Genomic DNA, 24,858 nt, shown 5'->3' with positions numbered 1-24,858 from the left:
ATTGGAGAGTGATGCTTTTTTCACTATACATGAAGCTCTTTCTCATTCCTTACTTATCCAAGTATTTTTCCACTTTTCCAATCTTCAAATACTCACCAATGATAAAACTGAATTTTTTTGCTGCCTTCACATTCTCAAACATTTTTATATGCACCTTTTTTTTAAAATTCTCATTTTTGTCTCATAGATCATAGTTCTTTGGCACCGAAATCCCTGAGTACTTTCCAAATGTCCTCTTATGAATCATAATCAAAACTCAGGATACCACAGACTTGGTTTGTAAAACAATGATACATACGTGTAATTAACCCAAAGACACACAGGCACTGTCTTCTCAGGACTTGCCCATCTCAGTTACTGGCAACCAATACTACCAGCAATTCAGGCCCAAACTCCCCTTGCTTCCCATACCCGCTCTGTCTCCAAATCTAAATCATCAGGCAATTCTGTTGACTCCATCCTCAAAATACACCCCAAATCCAGACACTTTCGCCACGGCCATAATGCCCAAGCCATGCCATGTCTTGCCTGAATTACTGCAAAAGCTTCCAAACTAGTCTGCCTGCCTTCACCCTTACCTCCCAATGGCCATTCTCAATGCAGGAGCCAGAGCCGCCCTTGTTCAATTACAGTTCAGATTATGTCACTGCTCTGTTTAACACTCTCCAATAGCTTCCCGTCACTCAGAGTAAGAACCAAAGTGCTTCAAAATCACTCTCATGGCATGACGTGGCCTGCCCCAGTTGCCTCTATACTTTCGTGACCTACAGCTCTGTCTCTTTCCCCACTCTCGCCATGTGGCCTCCTTGCTGTCCTTGCGCTCACGGGGTGTGCTCCCTCCTCAGCACCTGAAGGCTTGTTTCTTCTGCCTAGAATGCTTCCCGCCAGACATTGACGTGGCTTGCTCCCACACCTCCATTAAGCCTTTGTTCAAATATCGCTTCCTCAGCGAGTCTGGCTGTGACCATGTCATTTAAATCAATCACCATCATTCCCTAACTTCTTTCCAGATTTTAGTTTTCTTCATAACACTTAGAACTTTCTAATCTACCATATAATTTACTTATTTCTTTTTGTCTGCCTGGCTGCCCCCTCTAGAATGCAAGCTCCATGAGGGCACTTTGCTTTCTGCTCTATCACTAACACCTGTAAGAGTGCCCAGCACTTAAAAAACATGCAGAGATTATTTACTGAATAGATGAACTAATGTGTCAAGATGTAAACCTTTAACAACTCAGAAAGAACTATACATATAATTATATAACTATATAAATGTAACTACATAAAAAGCAGCAATAAAACTCTTTGCCTACTAGGACAAATCATTTGGAGGTAAAATACACTGCACCATCTGACCCTTACAAGGTTACTCAGGGCGATTATTACAGTTTACTGACAGCTGCCACCATGCCCACTACCCTTCCAAACCTCCCTCGGGTACAAAGCTCTCACTATATCCATCCCAGGCTGCAGGTGGCTTGCTGTGTCCTCAGTTCTTGCCATGCCCTTGTTAATGTGCTGGCCCACCTCAGATCACACTCTATGTCCTGAGTATACCATTTAGTTTTCCAACAGTCCATAGATGGTTTTCATCCCGGGTTTTTCTCCGGGTCTTTTTCTAAATGCCACCTCAAAACTTTCAGCCCATTTTACACTGGATTGGACATTTTGCTACTTTTTCCATCCACTCCTGCCCAGACCAGCCAGGCCTCTCTTTCTGCTGGATGGTTGGTTGTCTGGGGCTAGCAAGACTTTTATTAAAGTTGTTCTGTTTTGAAATTTAGGGTGATTCCCTTCATGTCTTCATTTTTAACTGTATTCCCAAAGACGATGATTATTATTTGATGGCTTGGTATAAGGGCTTTATTAGTGCTATTTGTAAATTTAAAAATCTTCCTGTATTAATAACAATTCTTTTAGCTAGAAAATGCAAAAGAATAGGATGCTTTCTAATGAATTTTTCTCATACACTTATGCCACTCTTATTATTTTGTGCTAAATATCTTATTATGGTGAGTTTTTATGGCTCTATAAAGTGTTATTAGCCAGGAAACAATCCTAAGGAAAAGGAAAGCTTTACTAGACTGCTGGAGACTATGATCACTGTGCAGAACACACAAATAACTGCTGGCCACAGTTCTGCAGGCCAAAAACAAGTCTCCTGACAGAAATATCCCAAGTCAGAGCCTGGAACATGGCCAGATATTTAATAATTGTGTTGTATGTCCAAGGTCATGTATGCTTAACTGGATGTCTCGGTCAATCAACCGTCTCTATTTCATACTGTCTTTAGCATCCTACTCTGGGAACGTTAGTTCTGTTCTCCACATCTCCCTATCTAGGCATATACTTCTCATCTCGACCCTCCCCGTTTTACCCAATCTCTGCTCACAACAAGATTCCACCCAGCTATTTCTTTGGGTCCGACCTGATGGCATTATCTTTGTGGAGCTGGATGCTGAAGAAAACTCCTTTTGTACACATCTTATTCTCTAAACTTTCTTCTCATGTATTATCCTTTTTTTTTTCATGTATTATCCTAAATGAACGTGGAAGCAATTCCTGAAAATGGGGCAGGGGTGGAAGACCAGGTGTCACTTAGGTTATCTTCCAATCCAAATTAAAGATCTTATAAAGAAATTTTGGCTCTTTCAATGACACCCTCTCCTCTGCTGTGCTCTTTCTGGAAGGCCACACCTCATTCTTCCCAACCCACAAGCTAAGTGGAGCGAGCCTCTTTGATTCCTGGAACCACCCCTTAGTTCTCTCAGTGATACACCTAAGACCTTCACTACCTGAAATCACCACTTGCGCATGTACTCTTTTTAACCATCACAGGCAATTTCTATTGTTTGAGGATATTTCTAACTTCCTTAGTGGCTTATAAACCTCAATCGCATTTGCCCATTCCTCCTCAATCACAACTATAAACCTGAGAGGCTTCAACTTTTCCATCTTACCTCTGCATATATCTTTTCTATCTTACCTCTGCATATATACCCGCTTACTCTTCTCCAATCAACTCTTTAGTAAAATCCTTACCATTGATACTCTGGATTTTTGCCTCTTTCCAAAAGTATTCAATTCTTTCTTTATCACTTATACTTTGAGACAGTAATATATCATCCAAAGTTATAAAGGCTGAAATTACCAAGTGCAAGTATAATGTCCCTAAACCTATCTTAATACCTTTGACTCCAATCCTCAAATGGAAAGAAGTCCCAGAGACTGCCATGTTGGAAAGAAGAAAGAAATGCAAAAGATCCCTTCAGGAGACAGGGACATACTGATATCCCAAGGCTCTCTGTGACATGAGCATCACTGTGGCCCTTCAGAGAATGGTGCAGGTCCAGGCAAAAAGGAGAAAGAAGAGCCAAGGGAAGCTCATTAACGGTTTCTCATACACACCTACAGATTCCTCCCCTTTTCTACAATTCTTCTGGCACACAATAGTCATAATGTGATAGATTCAAAAGACTTGATTTGGAGTCTGTCATGGGTTGAGCTGTGTCTTATAAAAGTCATCATGTAGAAGTCCAAATCCCCAATACCTCAGAACGTGACCGTATTTGGAAACAGGGTTGTTGCAGATATAATTAATTAAGAAAAGGTCATATTGGAGTAGGATAGGCCCCTCATCCAATTATGACTGGTATATTTGTAAAAAGAAGAAATTTGGAGACAGACACACAGAGAATGTATCATGTGAAGGTAGAGATTGGGTTGAAGTACTGAGCCTAGGAATGCCAAAGATTGAAAGAGACCACCAGAAGCTAGCAGAGAGGCATGGAATAGATTCCCTTCATAGCCTTAGAAGGAACCAACCCCATCAACACCTTAATTCTGGACTTCTAGCCTCTAGAATCGTGAGACAATAAATTTCTGTTGTTTAAGCACCCAGTTAGAGGCACTTTGTTACAGCAGCTCTAGCAAACTAATACAGAGTCCTAGCTCTCTAATTTTCTTATTTCTAAAGTAGAGATGGCAAACACCTGGGTGTCTCAGTTGGTTAAGAATCTGCCTTTGGTTTAGGTCATGATCCCAGAGTCCTGGGATAGAGCCCCTCATGGGGCTCCCTGCTCAGTGGGGAGCCTGCTTCTCCTTCTCCTCCCCATTCTTGTTCTCTGTTGCTATCTCTGTCCCACTTTTTCAAATAAATAAATAAAATCTTTAAAAAATAGATTATAATTCTTATTGCTTATAGCAATATTGTTTATAACAATAAATATATGCAGTGCTTACCAAGTGCCAGGAACTGTGTTAAGTACTTCACATGGGTTAATTCATTTAATCCTCACCACAGGCCCATAATGTAGATATTAATATCATTCTCTATTTGCAGATGAGGAAACTGAGGCATAGGTAGATTAAGTTACCCAAGGCCACACAGACAGTGAAGGAACCAAGAGAGAAACCCACACAGTCTGACCATAGTATCCATGAAACAACTATCTTTATAAACCACAAAATTCCTCACAAATTAAAGAATCACCATTATGATATCATTTTCCTACTCAAGAGCCACTATTCCCACAATAAAATGAACAACTCTCTCATCCAAGAGCTTCTGCAGTCTAACACCTCCTACCTTCATTTTGTCACTCATTTCCTCCCTACACAAATTCTCCCTTCACACTTAGCTACTCCTCCTTGCTTGAGCACAACTCATATTTTTGTCCTTTATTCCCACTGTTACTCTGGAGAGAGTAACATGGGGCTCCTCCTCTGTCCTGCTCCACACCCAACCTCTTATCTTTCTCAAATACAACATTCTATTAAGCCTTCCCTGCCAACTCCATGCTTAAGTGGTCTCCCCCTGTGGCCTCGAACATGCATTGTTCAGTATTCCTTGAGAATTCAGGAATAACGCCAGCCAAGAAGGTGCTTACACCATCCTATAAGACAGCAAGAGAAAGAAACATTTACCCAAACCATTAAAATAAAAAGAAGGATATCTGCACGAGAATGATAAACTACTGAGATTTACAGAAGTTGACACATCTGGCTGGGGTGGAGAAAGAAAGAAGTACTGAGGCAGTGGTGCCTGAATTGGGCCTAAAAATGGGGTCAATAAGAATGTTGATAGCTGGGTGCCTGAGTGGCTCAGTGGTTGAGCGTCTGCCTTTGGCTCAGGTCATGATCCTGGGGTCCTTGGATGGAGTCCTACATTAGGTTCTCTATCGGGAGCCTGCTTTTCCATCTGCCTATGTCTCTGCCTCTCTCAAAATCTTAAAAAAAAAAAATGTTGCTAGCTTCATTATTTGTTTACTAAAGTACACATTTAGTACTAGTGAAGGTATATCTTCCTTTCTCATAGTTAACTGTTTTAGTCCTCTCTGGATCCCAAAGGGATCTGAGGTGAATCTGACCCACTGGGGGCAGGGGTCTTCTCTTTCCTATACCGATATGCACGCTGATTACAAGCAATCAGACACCTTCAGGAAATACTTGTGGAGAGCCCGGAAAGAATTGATGCAGAGTGAAGGAAGAAAAGAGAATGATACAGGAGAGAAGTGAATTCCCACGATTTGCCCAAGTTCTCCTCAATCTGGCAGCCACTCTATTTCGCTGCTTCCTGTGCCTTGGCTCAGCTGCCCTTGTGATGTGTTTTTTCCCTTCCCCTTTCTGGCATAAAGTCCTCTGAGACCCAAAGTCCTCTCCTAGCTGGGGGTATTATCTGCCTGGGTAATCCTATGGATCTCCTCTTTCCTGCAATTTTCTACAGCATGCATTCAGCTCTGGTCAGCATTTAGTTGTTCTCATAAAGTTTCATACTTGGTTATCCTTCACCAACCAGATTTTATAGCTCCCCAAGGTTGGAAACCATGTCATATTTATTTTGTATGCTTCCCTTCTTCGCCTCCACACAGACGTCTCTTCAAACACAGAAGTACCTGGCAAATACTTGCTGAATGACTAAATCCTTTCAGTATTTCTATCGCTCAAGTATAATGTTCTTTCATCTAACTCTCCAGGTTCAAAAGTACATTGGAAAAAGTTAAATATCAAAGCATTCATTCCCAAGGAACACAGATTTATCTTTTCTAAAACTTGCAATCACTGAACCAAACTTCAGTGGCTTCACCAAGAAAAAAAGGTGTAAGCACACAAAGAAGGATCTGTTATGTAACCGCCCTAACACTGCTAGCTCAATTCAACTTCTTTAGACACAGAATTTATCATTTTATGGCAATTGAGTAGGATAAATACTACACATACTTCTTCCCCAAGAAAGAGATACTGAATGTGGTCCAACTTAACCTGAAACTTGTAAGACGAAATCCAACAAGTAGAAGTGAAATTGAATTTGTAAAGTTCCCAAGTTCCTAGGGCAGATATTCAAAATACTATTTGTTAATTTGAATTTAACATGAAATAATTCTATGCAAGTGACAGTTACGTCTCAAAATTTTAATGGTGAGGACTTTAGAACCTTAACATAACACATGGTTAATATGTGATGAATCCAATCTAAATAATGCTGGTTTCCTTAGGAGAAACAGTGGAGCTTAAAATTTTTAAATGTTCATTTATCTAAGTAATCTCTATACCCAATTTGGGGCTCAATCTCAATACCCCGAGATTAAGAGCCACTTGCTCTTCCAAGAGCCGGCCAGCTACCCCAACAGATTGATTCTTATTTTGCTTTCTATTTCTACCGGGTTATCAATAGAACCCATTGATAGGCTCTAACTTGTGAAGACTTAAAGATAAAGGAGGTTAAGAAGAAATTAAGCTGATCATCAAAGGGGTCAGCAAAAATTATCTTACCTAAGATAACTCTGCAGGTTTTTCAGTGCCTCCAATAATCAGTTTCCTCTGAGAGGTAATTGTGAAAACATTTCAAAGCTGCTTTAAAACCATGGACTGTAAAACTAAGTTGAGATTATTCCAATTGCCTAAGACATTGACTTTTCTGGGCTCTACTTCTTGCCCACTGACATTGGCTGAGAGTGCTTTTCCCAACACTTTGTTATATCAAAATGAACTTGCTTTTAAGATAATTACACCTCAAGTAGTTTAATGTTAATACTGAAAAAAAAAAAAAAAAACCACCAAAACCCAAAACCAAAAAATAGAACCATTGGCCTAAAACCACAGAATCAATTCTCTTGGAGAGTCTATCTTCCCAAACAAAAGTGAAACAAAGTTCACATTCTGGTTTTATAAATACCATTATTAATTTTTAATCATAAATACTGCTATAAGAAGCTTGGTAAACGAGAGAAGTTTCCAGACTGCTTCTGACATAGGCAACCTCTGTATTTTGACCACATAACTGATGAATGCCCCATATGTTCCTGTGGCCACTACTGCCAGTCTAGTTATACTATAAAAAATGGAGCAGAAAAAACATAAAAGGTATTACTAAAAAGCCCAAATGGAATACTATAGTCTGGTGCCAAAACCTTTTTTTAAGGTTTTCTAGAATAAAAAAAAAGAAATGTAGAGAAAAGCGACCTGTTTGGGGAGAGAAAACAGTAAGTATAGAGAAAAGGAATTTTCAGATATTATAATGCACACCTGAATGAAAGGTTAAAGGACTCTTACACATGATCAATATTTACCAGTGAGCAAATACTTTGCTCTAATAACAAAAATGCTAAGAAGAAACCATAAAGGCAACTTGAGTTTCAAACACTAAAACTGACCATTTCTTCTATATTCATATAATTAAATCCTTTTTAATTCCTAAGATTTTCATATCCTGATGAGCCAATGTCATAAAATTAGAACCTGAGAAGACATCCCTCCAGGACAGCCTCACTTAAACCTTTCTAAACACAGAAGAACTCCAAGGCCTCCTTCAGAAAGCCATTCTAAAGGTTAAAACATTCAGAAAAACTTCCCTGCATTTAGCATAAATCCCTCTTGATGCTCGCTGTAAGTCGATTTCCTCTTCTTTTTCTTCAGGGAAGATGGAAAACAGCTGTTCAACATTCCCTTTCAGGCTACTTTTTCCTTCCTGCCAGGCCCATTCCCCCCAAGGGAGAAGTGTAAACACTGCAGGTGATTCCAAAATGCAGCTGGCCCAAGCCTGATTATCCACAGGGTTGGTGGGTCTGGCCCCATATATACCTCCTAGGATGATATCATTAAACAGCAAAGGCCCCAAGAAGAGTTCTTCACCAGAATTTATGGAATTCTAGAAAGCCATGACTTACAATAGTCTATCCTCAGTAGACTCAAATAACAAAAGCAGTGCTGCTTCAAGAAGAAAGAGTTACAGTCAGAGTTGTAAAAAAGGTAACCAGTTACTGTCCTGCAGCCAGGCCACCTTCACTACCGCTTTACCCGGTGTGTCAGGGTGTTGAGAGTACCTTGGCATAGAACACTTTTAAACTACTTAGTGATTTTTATCATGCGATTCTTGAGATTCTTGTCACTGACGCAACTTTCTGGATGCAAACTAACTTCAGCAATGCAATAACCCTTTCCGTACTTCAATCTAAGGGAGTATTCTATTGGGAAGTGTCAATCTGTAGTCTATTACGTCTGCAAATGAGTAATCCCTGCTGGAATCACAACATAATCTGCAGATTACTACTTTATACACTAAAATTTATAAAACCAATCTAACATTGTTACTTCCTATTTCATGAATTGCTAACAAATATCCCCATTTTTCTTGCAATAGCCATTAGACTCCAACAGTAAAGCCAGTATATGGCCTGTGTACTTCATCAATAAAAATATTATAGACTCACAAGTTTGCTAGCCCATTTCCTTTACAAATGGCTTTTAGGAGTTATGAAATGCTGATTCAACTTTGTTGTGGTGTAACATCTGCGTGCATTAAGTGCCTATTGCTTAGTAGCTAAGTTTGTTACACGCGAGAAAAATGCAGAAGCCTTGATTTAATCAACAAATACAAATTTACAACTCTAAGGCATCTGTGTATGCAATGAGTATTTCAAATGGAAAAAATTTCACTGATGGCTCTTTAACTGATTGAGGACCTATTCAATTTCTACTAGAAGAGCAAAGTATACTAATTTAAATGCACACAGGGAATTTTGCTATGATTACCTATTTTTTTTTTCACATTAACTGGGGAGGAGAGGCAATATTAATTCCTTAAGTAATATAAAAAATCTTTAGGCATGCAGACATACACATTCGGTTACAAACTCTCTCTAACCCTTCCTAGGACAAAGCAAATGGACACAACCTACAATGGATATGCCATATACATGTAATTGAGAGTTACCTGCATATACGTCTTCTGTCCTATTTTTAAAAACAGGACCATACTAATCCAATGGCTATAACCATTACCAAATATAAAATGTCACAACAAACTATGCTTATTATCAGTATGTTTATAGCCTCTACAAAGAGGCAAATTCTGTTCTTTCAGGAATTGTTTACTATCATTTGATGACAACACTTACCAAGTTCATGCTTACGGAATATCCCAAGGGAGTTGAAACAACTAGAAGGAAATCCAGTGGTAATCTTAACACACATTAAAATTCACAGTGTTATTCTGAATTAAGGACTGAACAAACTACTCTATTCGAGAAATAAACAGATGGCCTCAACTGTCTTTTCTTCTCTTGCCAAATTAAAATCATTCCTTTTCCTTCTTTGTGATCTCCAACAGGCTCTGAGAACACTCACTCTGCCTCCTGCAGGTTTATACTCTTCTGGGCATCTGAAAGAGGATCTGGATTCCACACCCTCAACAGGCTGGAGCTTGCCTGGATAGGCAGAAGCAAGCCACACAATTGGTGAAGCACCCAAAGACCTGAAGGCAGCTAATGAGAACTGAGTGATGAGCCTAGGGCTCTGCAGGAATTCATGAAATTAGAAGAGGCCCCCCACAATGGAATCCTTGCAAGGCCCAGAGTGGAAGCAGAGGGAGCTGCAGGAAGGGGTTCTTCTATACGGGCCAGTTTACAGAAGTCTGGGAAGCACGTAAGTATTTGACAGAGCTGACAGCCCCCGGACAGCAGTGAGTAGTAAAAGGCATCATAAACTACATCTGTAGGAAAATGAAATGTAAGAGTCTTCAATAACATGAATTTGGAGTTGTGAAGGAGAAAAGTAGAAATAAATGTACAATGTGGGTTCATCTCGATTTAAGGCAGGCTGCTAATTATTTGTAAAATGACAGACAAGTCAATACCTTCATGGTATTTCCATTTCTGCACCCCTAAAATGAGGATAAGACACCTGCTCTATAGCACTCTCCACTTCCACTAAAATATACTAAGATATACAAATATTAGATTTGAAAAAAATTTAAAAGTACTAGGCAATTTCAAAATGCAAGTATTCATGTAGCCATATAATCTATCAGGGACTTTCCCCTTACCTTTAATTGTCTAAACACATGAATTTGTAAGCAAGGTTTATTAATCGTAATGGCCCCTATTTACTCCACCCATAATACTTTCCACTAGTTTAAATCTTTTCTGTAACACTTTTCCACCAACAACTAACCTAATCACTCTTCCATATGTGCATAGAAGTTGTGAAACACTAAGCGTGGATGGGTCAGAGCGTAGGACTAAGTTTATTCCTTAACAGAAAGATTTTCTTTAAAGAAAAATTATTTCAAGGGGCACCTGGGTGGTTCAGCAGTTGAGCATCCGCCTTTGGCTCAGGTCGTGATCCCAGGGTCCTGGGATCAAGTCCTGCATTGGGCTTCCCATGGGGAGCCTGCTTCTCCCTCTGCCTATGTCTCTGCCTCTCTCTGTGTGTCTCTCATGAATAAACAAAATCTTAAAAAAAAAACCCAATTATTTCAATTAAAAACAGTATCCACTTAATGCAGAATTTAATTTTTTAAAGGGGATTTCTTATTAGAATTGGGCCTTAGAGTTGGCAAGACTTTTTGAAATTCATCCATTTCTAATTATCACCGTCACCAAATGGACGCATGGATCAGTGCCTCAGGAGTCTGGGATTTTCATCTCTAGTTCCTATTGTGCCGCTAACTCACCAAATGAATTGCATGGGAAAACAATTTTTCTTTTTGGTAGTCTGGTCTTATACACTTGCCTAATTCCCAAGTTGGGCACTGATTCTAGGTTTAGAGAATTTTATTGTGTCATCCAAACATCTGCCGGTAATTGGGTGACCCCCAAATAGAGGAAGATAGTGTAATTCCAAGATGAGGAAACCCTCAGGCATCCAGTAACAATTGTCCTGTCCTCTGCTTGGACAGATTCTTTCAGAAGGCTGTTGCCCACCGAACCTCACTGAGTACCCTTACCCACTCCTTCAGAATAGTAAGGTTCAGCCCTCTCAGTAAATGAAATACTAATATTCACTATGATGATGAGGTTCTACCACAGGCTCTTCCCCTGCTCCAAGTCCTGTCACAAACACATCCCAGGAAAATAACACTATTTCTCTTTTTTTCTTGGGCAGGGGGAGTGCTGAAAAAAACAGTAAGAACACTTACGACATTTTAGACTCAAACATGCTAATAGTTAAATAATACTTCATATACACTGGAATGACAAAATGCTAGTCTTTTTACCACTTCTTTACCCATTTGAAAACTTAGATTACTGACATATTGAAACCTAAATTTAAATATTTTGTCCTTTATTCCTCTCCAATCATTTGCTGGAATCGTAATACTGAATGGGAATAACAGTTTCTTTCACACAACAGAGTGATCCACAGCAGCAGAAATAAATACCAAAATAATCTACCATAAAGAATATGAAGATACACATAAGTACTTTACTATGTACTTGCAGAATGCATTTTCACCTGTGTTCATAAAACACGCTTTCAGAGATTAATCTTTAAAAAGAAGCCCTGAGGAAGGTAGGACAACACCTGTGAAGTTAAGAACCTTATGGATGACCACCAGGTCCCCTCAAGGCAGCACTGCAAGATCACTGGACCAGCCAGACCACAAATCTCACTGAACACCCGTATTATCTTATCTGTGGACTAATTTTATAAATACTAAAGTTGATGCTCATTTGCTCACACAAATGTTAGTCACTACAATAGTCCTGACCTGATGTGACCAAACTGGTTGACTCGCTACCAGTGTCTTCCACACTAGCCCCTAACCTCAACAGCTTTTACCGAGCAGAAGCGGCAAGATCCTAATAACCCCCATGGTGGCAAAGGGGGTTTGCGTGACGCACTTGTGCTATAGCAATCAGTCCCACTGATTGCTATATCATGTCCGTAGGACTTTCATCAATTCTTCGTTAATAAATACACTTTCCTGCAAAGTGCGTTTTTTACATTCAGGTTAATAAGTATTGATAGTGGGCAGCTCCGGTGGCTCAGTGGTTTAGCGCCTTTAGTGGATTGCTAAAGCACTGTGTGTGCTGCTGCAAATTTTCTTTTTGTCCTAATGCTTTCTTTCTGAGAACTCCCTTTTACTTGGTGATTGTACTATCAATACTTATTTTTTTAAAAAACGATTATTTATTTATTCATGAGAGACACAGAGAGGCAGAGACACCAGGCAGAGGGAGAAGCAGGCTCCATGTAGGGAGCCGGATGGGGGACTCGGTACTGGGTCTCAGGATCATGCCCTGGGCTGAAGGCAGGCTGAAGGCCCAGGGCGCGATCCTGGAGACCTGGGATCGAATCCCACGTCGGGCTCCCGGTGCATGGAGCCTGCTTTCTCCCTGCTGTGTCTCTCTCTCTCTCTGACTCTCTCTCTGTGTGACTATCATAAATAAGTAAAAATTAAAAAAAAAAAATAAAGATCTTTATAAAAAAAAACGCACTTTGCAGGAAAGTGTCTTTATTAACGAAGAATTGATGAAAGTCCTACGGACATGATATAGCAATCAGTGGGAAATGACACTTCCCAGGCCCAAAGTCTCAGAGGCTTTTTCAAAGCAACTCCAGGAGCACCAGGGCAGTTTCCTATACGCCCTTGTCTGTCTCCCCAATTACCAGCACCCCAGTACTGCCCTTTTTGCTAAGGGGGGGGTCCCTAGAGGACGGAGGCATGAAACCCCGTCTTTTCTCCGTTTTTTACTAAAATACATCTAATCTACACACTTCATAACACGACTTGTGTCTGTATGGTGACCTTAAAAAAACAACAACAACAACACATGATAGACAAAGACCCCCGTAATCATGACATCTTTGTGACCCCCTTCCCCTCCCCGTTGTGGCAGTAGCGTCTGAATAGCCCAACAAACGTGGCTCACACACACACACACACACACACACACACACACATCATTTCGGAAGTTGTCATTCATGGAGAAATCGGTTCAGAGCTGAAGAAAAGCGAATTCCTGAAAGATTCAATTCTGACAAGAAAGTGTGTGTGTGTGTGTGTGTGTGTAACTGTTTTGCAACGAGGACGTCCACTCTCAAATGTAGTGTATCGGTAACGAAAACCATGACTAACGAAAAGACAAAATTAAAAAAATAAATAAATAAATAAATAAATAAATAAATAAATGTTTTTTTTTTTTTTTTTTTCAAAAAGGAGTTGACGCGAAGAAACCTAGAACCTCAGCGTCCTTTCCTGAGCCAAGGAACCGCCGGCAGGCGAGGCTCCCCTCCTGCCCCGAGGCCGCCTCACGCGGGCTGCTGCTGCCTCACAGGAGCGGCGGGACCCGGGTCACCACCGCAGCTCGACACGTCGGGCCCCGGGGCGCGCCGCGGACGGGGCTGCCCAGCCCGGGAGTCCCGCGCCCAGCGCCCCCGGGAGCGGCGGGCCCGGAGGTTCGCCTCAGTCTCCGTGCGGGGCGGGGCGGGGGGTCGGCCCCGGCGGGCGCGCGGGCAGCCGGAGCCCAAGCTCCGGGGGCGCCCGCCCTGCGCTCCCGCGGCGGGAGGAGGCCCCGCGCGCCCCGCGCCCCGCGCGCCCCGGGTCGTGGCTCTCCGCCTCCCGCCGGCGCCCCGCGCCCCGCGCCCCGCCCGCGACCCCGGAAGAGAGCGGCGCCGCGCGCCCCCCGGCTTACCGCTCCCCGCCGCGGCTCGGTCCTCGCCTCCCCGGCCTGGGCGCGGGCTCCGGGGCCCCCTCGGCCGCGGCCGCCTCGGTCCAGGGCGCCCGGGCCTCCCCTGCCCCCGCCTCAGCCCGCGGCGCCCTCAGAGCCGAGGCCTCAGGGCGCCCGCCGCGCCTCGGGATGCGCCGCTGCAGCCTCGGGCGGCGCTGCTGCGAGCCGGGCGGGCGGGTGAGTGTGGGGCGGAGGGGGCGGAGGGGGCGGAGGGGGCGGGCCGCGGCGGGCGCTGGGGGGGGGAGGGCGGCGGAAACCGCAACGTCACCCGGGAGGGGGAGGGGGAGGGGAAGCGGGACCCCCCCCGCGGCGGGACCCCGACCTCCCCCCTCCGCGGGGGCGCGCCCCCCGCCCCTCGCACCCCTGCCTCGCCAGGCCTCTCGCGCCCCAAGTCGCTTCAGCTTCCAAGCGACCCCACAGGCTTCGGGGTCGACTGTGGAGCGACATAGGTTTGGAGGCCCAGGGGGAGGAAAGTCGCGCTGCCCTCGCCCTCCCCGCAGCACTCACCCCTCCTCTGCTCCCGCGTGTTCTACTCTGACGGACAAGGGAGGACATCACCGCCTTGGAAGCTGCCCCCCCCTTCCACTGCGCTGACGGGATCGCTAAACCCAAAAGCCAACTCCACGGATTTTAACCATCCAAGGTAAAGGGGGTCCCGGACCGAGCATGTGATGGACGCGGCCTTCAAGAGGAAATTTCCTCCACCGTGTCTCCTAGGCCCCTTGGGGGGGTGGAGGGTGAGGCAGGAGGAGGGAGAGGAGAGTTTTTCAGGTGGAGGATTTGCAGCCTTAGTACTCACAACCCCTTTGGAGAAGTTTCCTCCCATTTCTTATTTTTTTTAAAAAAGATTTTTATTTATTTATTCACGAGAGACACAGAGAAAGAGAGAGAGAGGCAGAGACACAGGCAGAGGGAGATGCAAGCTCCATGCAGGGAGCTCCACGGGGGCCTCGAACCCAGGTCTCCAGGGTCACGCCCCGGGCTGTAGGCGGCGCTAAACTGCTGAGCCACTAGGTCTGCCCCGGCCCATGTCTTAAAGTAGCTCCCTGCAGGCAGCTTGGTCCAGCCTGACTCCAGGGCGATGTCCTCTAGGACCAGGCCATCACATGCTCCAACCTCGGTGTTAGGGTGTAATCGAACCTACCAGAACTAGAGGTACAAAAGTGACAGACGTTTAACCCAATTCGTTAGAACTGGAGATGTTTTACCAGAGAGCAGTATTTTTCTTCGCTTACCTCAAAGTGCTTTGCTGGAATTCTAAAGGGCCACCTCCACCCGTTTCCCCTGTCCTCACAGGTTCTCAAGACCTTCCACATTAGGCCACATTAGGAAAAACTCTTGGCCTTTTAGGCTTCTCTTTAAAAAAAAAAATGCCTTTGAAAAGAGATTCCTTACAAACAGCTCAAGAGGAAGTGGTTTTATTAAATTTTTTAAATGTTCACTCAGGTAAACCACTGATTTGCATAAACTTCCAGAAGTTGTTTTTTTTTTTTTAAAGATGTTATTTATTTATTCATGAGAGACACACAGAGAGAGGCAGAGAGAGAAGCAGGCTCCCTGACAGGAGCCTGATGTGGGACTTGATCCCAGGACCCCAGGATCATGACCACTGAGTCACCTGGGTGCCCCAAACTTCCAGAAGTTTTAAAGGTGACCTGTGGAGCAGGGGAGAATGGGCTCTCTAATTGAGAACTGATTTAATCTGGTTTGAATCCTTATTTTGATAAGGATAAACCAACTACAGATCGATCTTAGTTCCATCATCTGTATGTAGAGATACAGTACCTCCATTGAATGGTTATACATGGTTATACAATACAAATAGCTAATATTTGAGTTACTACATGCCAGATACTGTGCTAAGGGATTTATATGTATTAATTGAATTATTAGAGAGGGTAAATTGTGAAAGTGCTTAGCTGTAGAGGGCAATCCAGAAGTCTTCATTTCCCTTGATCTTCTTGAATTTGGAAGACACCTTAGAAAAAGCATCTGGTTTGATTTATTTAATTTCTCAACAACTAGTCATCTAGCTCAGTGACTTTCCAACCTAGAACAGTAAGTCAGCAGCAGGGCTTTGATAAAATACTTTTTAATGAGGGCCCCACACCAGACTGATAAATCAGAATCTCTAGGGCTAGAGTCTCAAGCGTCAGCATTTAAAACTCTCTTCCCAGGTGATCAAAATATGCATCCAGGATTTAGAGCTCTTCAAAGGTGACAGTACCCATTGTCATTTGCTCCCCTTCATCCCCAGTTTTGCCTTCAATTGATCTAGAATCTGCTTTTGGATAACATCTACCTCTTGCAAAGGCCCCCTTTGGTGCAACAGGCATCAAATATCAGCAACTTTGACCTCTGGAAGCATCTGGCACCTTGATTCCACAAAAGAGTACTTCAGTACTCTTGGTTGGCTGGGTACCTACCAACTCCATCAGCTTCTCTTCATCCTTTCTGAAAAGTTCTCGGAAGGCAGTTTCCTTTGCCACTGTCCCTTTCAAAATCTGACCCCAATAATAAATTCAAGGTTTCATCCAAAGAACACAGGGTAAAAAGATTAAAAAGATATTTAATGGCTTTGTTCTAATTAGTGTATTTCCTCAAGTAAATCCTGTGAGCTATATGGCAGCAGTATTACCCTGATGACTGCGGGATTATATTCTCCTAAAACTCTGAAGTAGTCAATGTTTCTTACAGTTGCTCTCCAACACACCTTCCCCAGCCTACTCATCCTAGTTAGTGTTCATCCCTTAACGTGTGATTCTGTGAAGTTTGATTGTGCTAAGTCAGGCTTCTTCTTTTAGCTCTTTGACATGTTAAATAACACTGGTGTAATTAATTGAGTAATTCTACCTCCCAATTTTATGTCTTCTGCAAATTTGGTCTGTATGCCATGTCATCATTCAAGTCCTCATTCTCAGGCACTTTCCACTGCCAACTGACACTGAATTAGCACGCCATTGATGAATATTCTCATCAATGGAAGACCCACGTGTTACTTAGTCATATTTTCTTTTTTTGTACCAGAACAGCAGCTACAGTGCATGTGTGCTTGGCATCTTTGTGGATATTAGAAAAAATTACCCACCCATACCCAGGCCAAGGATTAGGAAAACGCCACTTCTTCCTCCCAGATACAGCTTAAACAACAAATGTGTCTATGAGATGTCCTTGTTCTACTGGTGTAGCAACGTGGTCAAAAAAAGGAAATGACTACTTAGAGAATTCTTGTTAACTTCTGGATTTCTTCCTTTTCTAAGTACCCAGATACTACTGTAAGAATAGGTTTATTAATTTTGCTCAGGATCTGTAAAAAGTCCCTTGTCTTGCTTTCCAGAGTCTAGCTGCTGCTTTTTTGAAAATTGGAACTCTACTTACTTGTCCACCTCTGCTCTTTTAGTGTTCACCTCTCTCTGTGCTGATTTGAGATGAAAGTTCTTATTTGCAAACTCTCCTTGCTGAGATGTAACTTTTGTAGACCAGAGGAGTTAAGCTTTAGAGAGCTAGTTTATTTTCTTGCAAATTCTTCACCTAAGTTTGCAATTAGCTCTCACACAAAGTTCATTGGACGCTTTCAGTTGAAGGGTTATTTATTTATTTATTTTTTGTGATAAAGGAAGAAAGAAAGGAATGAGTTCTGCTTGTCGTCTGTGTCAAATAGGAACATCCCTTCTATGTTCTTTTTGTCTGAACAAAACAAAAAATATATAAACAAACTATCCATATATTGTTGTCCTTATAGTTTATTCTTGGCTCTAGCCTAATGGACCCCAATTTTATAGGGCTGTTAAAAGTGCATGGTTTCTGTTCTCTTGTTTAATTCATTAAACTCAAATTTGCCCTTTAGGTTTTACTAACCAGCCAGCTGGTCCATGACTGTACAACTGTCTCAGTTCTTGAAATACTTTTTTTCTTTTTCTCCCTCAGGCCAAATTAGTCTATTTGTAAAACTGCTTTACCTTACACCTAAAACATTCATCCTTGAGTCACTGAAGAGGTATGATCACCTTGGTTTGCTTAAGCCCAGTTGCACTTGAAGTGTTCTTAGTAGTAGTCTTCAGTTTCCCTTCCATTTCTGAGCATCCAGTCCTGGCCAGACATCTACCCCAGGCTTCTCCAACCCCCCTGACTCAGACCCGCAGCCTCTCTGACTTGTCCAGTGCCAACCTGCCCCTCTCCATTGCCCAGACTGTTCTGTTGCTACTGCTTCATCTCCAGATGACTCAAGCTTCCTGAACCTAGTTTTCATCATTATTTACCTATATTATTAATCATAATTGAATTCTAACCTCTCCATCCTCAGTCACAATTTAAGGCTCTTCTATAGAATTCTTTGTCAGGTACATATTTCCTGGCCTCACCATCTTCTAACAGGTCAAGTATGCTAGGCAATTCCATATGTGTCTCATTAATCCTCACAGGTACTGATGTCGGCATTATTACTAAGTTCATTTGACTGGAAACAGGCTCAGACAGTTGAAGTAGATTTCCCAAGGTATAAATGGCTCAGACCACGGGACATAAACGTAACATAAGGTTGATGTTTTCTGGTATCGGATCCAGGCTCTTTCCCTGAAATCACTTGGTCTGTACTAACTTCATATCTAAAATCCCACTTCCAGTTTGAGAGTCCTCAGGTGAGTTATTATCCATTCTCAATTGATTTTTGAAACAGATGATTTTTTTATCACTTACTGATTTATTTTAAACTACTCAAGGTGGGGGTGCTTGGGTGGCTCAATGGGTTAAACGTTCGACTCTTGTTCAGCTTCAGATCATGATCTCAGTATTGTGAGATGGAGCCCTGTGTCTGGCTCAGTGCTGAGAGGGGAGCCTGCTTAAGATTCTCTCTCTCCCTCTACCTTTGCCCCTTCCCTCTCTTGAAAAAATAAATAAATAAATAAATAAAAATAAAATAAACTACCCAAGGTGTCCCATATACCTACCAAGTTACAGCACTATTCTCCGAAATTAAGCAAATGATTATAGATATTTGCAACATGAATGACTGATATTATTTATTCTTTTGAGTCATGGAAAGAACCAAAAGTAGTTTAAGCGTATTTCATATTCATATGAAATATGAAACGCGAAATATGAAACGCTCATATTTTTCTTAAATGTGGCTTTTGAGAACTGTCAACATCACTGAGGAGTTTAGAAATGGATGTTCATTGAGGCTTGATTTAATTAGTGATTCCTTATAAACAGGTGCTTGGACAGTTCTTAATCCTCTCCACTTTTTACCAAACTCTGGCTTCTTCCAGGAAAGTACAATTAATAAAGAATTGCCTTAAGAAGATTCTGAGGTCAGGGATGCCTGGGTGGCTCAGTTGGTCAAGCGTCTACCTTCAGCTCAAGTCATGATCCCGGGGTTCTAGGATCAAGCCCCGTGTTGGGCTCCCCGCTCAGTGGGAAGCCTGCTTCTCCCTCTCCCTCTGTCCCCTGCTTGTGTTCTCTCTCTCTCTTGCTCTCTATCTCAAATAAATAAATAAAATCATAAAAAAAAGAGATTCCTAGGACTAGTTCATGGTCCTGGAATCTGATTGCCCAACGTCCATGTGCTATTATAGTGTGTTATTCCAAGAAATAACCCAACTTCTGTCTTCATGCACTCTACCTGCTCACAATGCTGCTGAAAGTAGTTGAGATTAGGCCAGGTTTGTATTAGTTTGGAAGCCAAACCTTATGGAATTTTATGCTAAAATATTCAGGAGGATAAGGAGTTGCTTTGGCAATATTCTGTAGTAGTAATTCTAACCCCATATTAGCATCACCTGGGGGAGTACCTAAAACACAACAATGCTCAGGCTCACTCTTAGAAATTCTGATTTAATTCTTTCTAGGATGAAGCCTTGGCATCCCATATGTTGTTAAAGATACCAGATGGTTCCAGTGTTAAGCCAAAGTTAGAACCAATGCTCCATAGCATTAGAACAATCCAGGGAGCTTTTAGAGCTTCTGATGGCCAGGTTGTATCCTATGCCAATCAAAGCATACTGACTGAGGTGTTTAAAGCCCTGTGATTCCAATATACAGAATGTTCAAAAACCACCATTCTGTAAAAGTGTTACTAAATGGGCATTTGAACCAAATGAAGCATTAGATTTAGATAATATGTTAATTTACCATGTTTGTACTGGCCTAATGATTATGTACAATATTGTGAAGATTGCTTTTCATTCATACTGGTTCACTAATATATTTATTTCTGATTACTATTGCTGGATACGCATTTTGGGGAAGTAATACTTGATTTTAGTTTTGGCTGAACTAGTGAAGTTGTTTCAGTAGTTAATGTTTCACTTCAAATTTCTGCTGCCCAAGTATTATAAATAATAATTTTCAATGAAACATTTAACAGCTAGGCCATTCAGCACTTTTTCTTCTGCCAATGAGATTAACTGTATTAAGCAAGGAAAATCATGGTGGTTTTGGATTGATGGTGTCTTTCAGATGATCTTTTGGATGATAAGAATAATTGCCAGTTTGCTGATGTTAAGCCTAAGTATGTAACCCAATGACAGTTTTCTATACATTTTTCTAACCTAGCTCCAAAGAATACAGATTGTTTCTTCTGTCTTCCAGTTTTTATAGTTTTTATAAATAATTCCATTTTGGGGTGGCTATTTTTGCTCTTCGCGGCCAAGTGGAAAATAACTGGTGTTTTTTTTAAAAAATGCTAAAAAGAAAAAAAAGGCTAGAACAGCAAAATTTAAAAACCCAATTACAGTCTAAGAGCAAAACAGCATTTCTTAGACGCACTTATCATCTATGCAAGAAAGAAGAAAGAAGAAACCTTGGAATAATCATATCCTAACCCTTTCATTTTCCAAAGAAACTGAGGTTAATATAGGTGGTGATTGCCAGTTCCTGCTGCTAATTACTGGTAGAGATGGGAAAAGAAGTCAGGCCTCTGGGTCCTACCTACATGTTCTTTTTTCCACTTCGCCATGCTGCATCACTGACCAAAAAAATATAACTTCTCCTTTTCAGGTTCTCATATTTTATATGAACTGTGACAATTTATTTAAAAATGTAAACTTGCATTCTTTCCATTAACAAAATTATCAAATTATCAACACATAAGGAAAAGTAAGCTTTATTTTTGGAAGAAATCAAATACCTACTCAAAATGTAAATTGGTAGCACCCTCATTTAGCATTGCTAAGCCCGATGATGTATGCTACATATAATTTTCCACTGATATATGGGCAAAGTATGCTCCTCAATACATACTTAGCAATTGCCACCTAAGCAAGGTCCTGTCCTTGAGGTGAAATCCTCAATAAACTTTTGCCTTGCTGAGTCATTTATTCTCATTAGACCTGGGATTTTTAAGACATTCAAAAGTTTTAACAAATTTTTTACATTTTTATTGCATAAATCAATTTTCTATGTTTCCTGCTACTTACAAGAAGAATAATGCTAGTGGCAATGTTTCTATTCATAGTGGGCACATTACTATTACAGGGTGAAGATTGGCCACATGCACGCACATATATACATATAAATGTGTGTATATGTATGTATATATATAAAATCTCACTTTATGATCAATCATTGAACATGTCAGAACAAATAGCAACTATTATGGAGCAGACATAGAACACAGAATACAACATTCTTGGGATTGTACTACAATGAAAAAGCCACTTAAAGTGAATCTACCTGAATTAAACAAATAAATGTTTTTTTGAGGGGGAAATGAATGGGTCAATCTTGGAAATGGAGGATGTTGGGTTCTAGGGCTAAATCTTTCACATACCAGTGTGTGGCCCCAGAAGAAATTTTTTACTACTCCTAAAAATCTGGAAAATTCAGCAATAGCATACATGTTAACTAGAGCAAACCACTTAACCTCCTTGAGTTTCAGTGTCCTTAGCTATTAATTGAAGCAATTGGCCTTGGTCCGTGGTTCTCAGTCCAGGTTATACATCAGCATCACCCGGGAAACATTAAAAAATAATGATGCCCTGCACTACCCTCAGACAAATTGAAACAGAATTCCTGGGGGATGTGGCTTCAGCTAGTGTACTCAGAATGCGGTCTATGGACCACCAGCATCAGCATTACTTGGTCTATTACTCAGCTTGGGCGGCCACAACAAAATACCATACCACTGTGTATCTTACACAACAGAAATTTATTTCTCACAGTGAGGAAGGCTCAAAAGTCCAAGATCAAGGTGGTTGGCAAATTTAGTTTCTGGGGGAGCTCTCTTCCTGTTTTCTCACTACGTCCTCACATGGCCTTTCCTTGCTGCATGCATGTGTAGAAAGTGAGGGATCTTTCTCCCTTCTTCTCCTAAAGCCACCAGTCCTACTTGGGTTTATGTTGAGATTATGACCCTTATGGCCTCAAGTAACTTTACCTCCTAAAAGTCCTATCTTTAACATACGAATGGTGGGGTGGTGAGGTTCAGTTCAGTCCATATCATTTGGGATTTTGAAACCCTTCAGACCTAAGCCCAGATGTATTGAATTAGATCCTCTGGGAGTAACGACCAAGAATCTATGTTGTAATAAATTCTAAAGGTGATTCTTATATGCACAAATTTGAGGATCACCGTGGCTTAGGCCACTTATTGTTACACTAGGTTGCACATTGAATTACCTGGGGTATTTTCAAACCTTTGATGCCTGGGGTCCAATGCCAGAGGTTTCCATTTGTTACCAGGATGCTCATGCTAAGCAAGTTTTAAAGCTCTGGAGGTAAATCCAATCTGAGGAACACTGGTGTAGACCACTAAGAGTCTTTCAGTCCTAGAACAGTATGGACTTTAGACAGGTTTTTAAAACATTTTTTATTTATGTATTTGAGGGAGAGGAAGTGAGGGAGAGAACATAAATGGAGAGGGAGGGGCAGAGAGAGAGGGAGAAACAAGGCTCCTTCCCAGGACCCTGGGATCATAACCTGAGCCAAAGGCAGATGCTTAACTGACTGAGCCACCCAGGCACCCAATAGTATGGATTTTAATATGATTATATATGTATGTATATATATATGTAATATAATGTACATAATCTAGATAATGTACATCAAAAGGAAAGTGATAGAATAGCTCTATTTTGTAGTTTCAGATACAAACGCATTTGTTAATCCCTTTACATTAATCAGGTAATGTAGTGCATTAAATAGAGTTCTTTTTTAGAAGAGTACATTTGCTAGATACAGCATTCGTTTTTCTTCATAAGAATTAAAGATTTATTTGATGGTCAGTGTCTTTCCACTATGTAAGACTAACTGAGGGTTTGGGTAGTAACCAGATGCTTATGATACATTTTTAAAGAATCTTATAGAGTCCAGGGAGAATTCTAAAAGATAAACATAATAAGATTATTTTGTAAATCTCCAAAAGGTCATTCAACCATATAAATAAAGGAACTATGGGTATTTCTTAGTATTAAAACATATGTTCTGAGTTATACAATTTCAAAATCTCTTTCAATACCAGGATATAGGTCACTCTAGGATAAAAATGCCACTTCTACCCAAATATATAAGAGTTATATAAAAATGAAATTTAAAAATATCTCAAATCACCAGAGGCCTGACCAGTGAATTTAATAGTAATACTCTCAGCACAAAAGTTAGCACATAAGAGTAGGAAACACAACCCCTTGATATTTTTTCTTTTCTCTCCCAGGCACATGAAACAGTTAAAAACACAACTATTAAAAACTTCAAACTCATCAGAGAGGAACAAGTAACTAATGAATCAAAACAATCTCCTTAATAGTCCTGGGGTTTAACATGGGAGTTATTAAGAATAGTATTTGAAATTATAAGTGAAATGCTAGAATACATGTCAAGATGTGACCTTCTTTCCATTTGCAAATACAGGATAATATTCCTTCTCTGTAAGCAAGTTTATTATTATTACAATGTAATCATCATCATCATCATTATCATAATCATCATCATCATTATAATTTGGTGGGGAATTGTTTGAAAACAATGCTGCCATATGAATTTTGCTTTTATTGGATGACACTAAGAATGACCATGGTCTAGAAATTTAACCTAAGAGATCTTGCTTCACAAGTCAACGATACCATTTTATGAGTAAAGCAAGCTACATCAACACTTAGAACCACAGATGAGCTGAGATTAACAAATGCTTGAAGGAAAAATTATAGAATTCTTATTTGTAATAAAACTGAAAAACTCCCAGCTGTTTCCACTTAACCACATCACCTGTTACATATATGGTACAGAAACCAAAGATCTGTATTACAGTTTCTATTTTGAGTGTGAAAGAATAGTGCTGACTTTTGCATGTCCCTGATCTATCCGATATCATTCTCTGAAAGCTAAGAAGCTTCTGAACTCCACTAAAATGAAAACAGTGTTTACTACTTATAGGATACAAGATATATAACTATAGCAGCTGAGCTATAATTGTAAATAGGAAGAAAGATATATTTAATTTAAATTTGGTCATGATGGTTGACAATGACTACTGAAATCCACAAACACGTGATAACAATGGTTATTTTTAAATTACATTTTACTACTAAGAAGCTGGGCAAAGTACACTATTCACGTTCAGTGAAGAAATTGTTAAAATGCTATTTATTCTTAATATAAACTTTTGTTTTTATTGCAAGAAGCATTATCAGAACTAGAACTATCTATATTTTCTTAGTTCAGAAATATGTAAGCAAGTCTTGTTTGCCAGCTTTACCAGAAACTGAAGCTAAATATGTCCATGTCTTTTCCCAATAAGCAGAATAGGTGTAATAAAGGATAAATGAGAGAATGTAAATTATTTTTGGCCTCAATCTTTGTAGGTGATTTTTGTTTTGCCGTTGATATAGCAAATGGTGGCTCAATTATTCTGGATCGACAATTCAAAAAGTGCCACATTCTATATTCTGAGTGGGTGGCTGAAGTGTCAGAG

General features: G+C 40.9%; 2 protein-coding genes across 11 annotated transcripts in view; one reads left to right on the top strand and one right to left on the bottom strand.

The window, feature by feature from the left end:
• DSE (dermatan sulfate epimerase) overlaps positions 1-14,093 on the bottom strand; it is a 79,533-nt gene extending 65,440 nt beyond the window's left edge. Inside the window, exon 1 of the mRNA XM_041743596.1 lies at positions 13,917-14,093. The gene's annotated coding sequence lies outside the window, so the exon portion shown is untranslated. The remainder of the gene's footprint in view (positions 1-13,916) is intronic.
• Positions 14,007-24,858, top strand: part of WDR27 (WD repeat domain 27) — a 238,367-nt gene continuing 227,515 nt past the window's right edge. For 8 of the 10 annotated variants that reach the window (XM_041743607.1, XM_041743606.1, XM_041743605.1 and 5 more), the window contains exon 1: positions 14,144-14,595. The gene's annotated coding sequence lies outside the window, so the exon portion shown is untranslated. The other 2 variants (XM_041743603.1, XM_041743601.1) reach the window with 2 other exon arrangements.

This window comes from Vulpes lagopus, chromosome 2 (assembly GCF_018345385.1).
Source record: "Vulpes lagopus strain Blue_001 chromosome 2, ASM1834538v1, whole genome shotgun sequence".
NCBI lineage: Eukaryota > Metazoa > Chordata > Mammalia > Carnivora > Canidae > Vulpes > Vulpes lagopus.
Note: the sequence above shows the minus strand (reverse complement) of the source record. Positions and strands in the feature narration are given on the sequence as shown.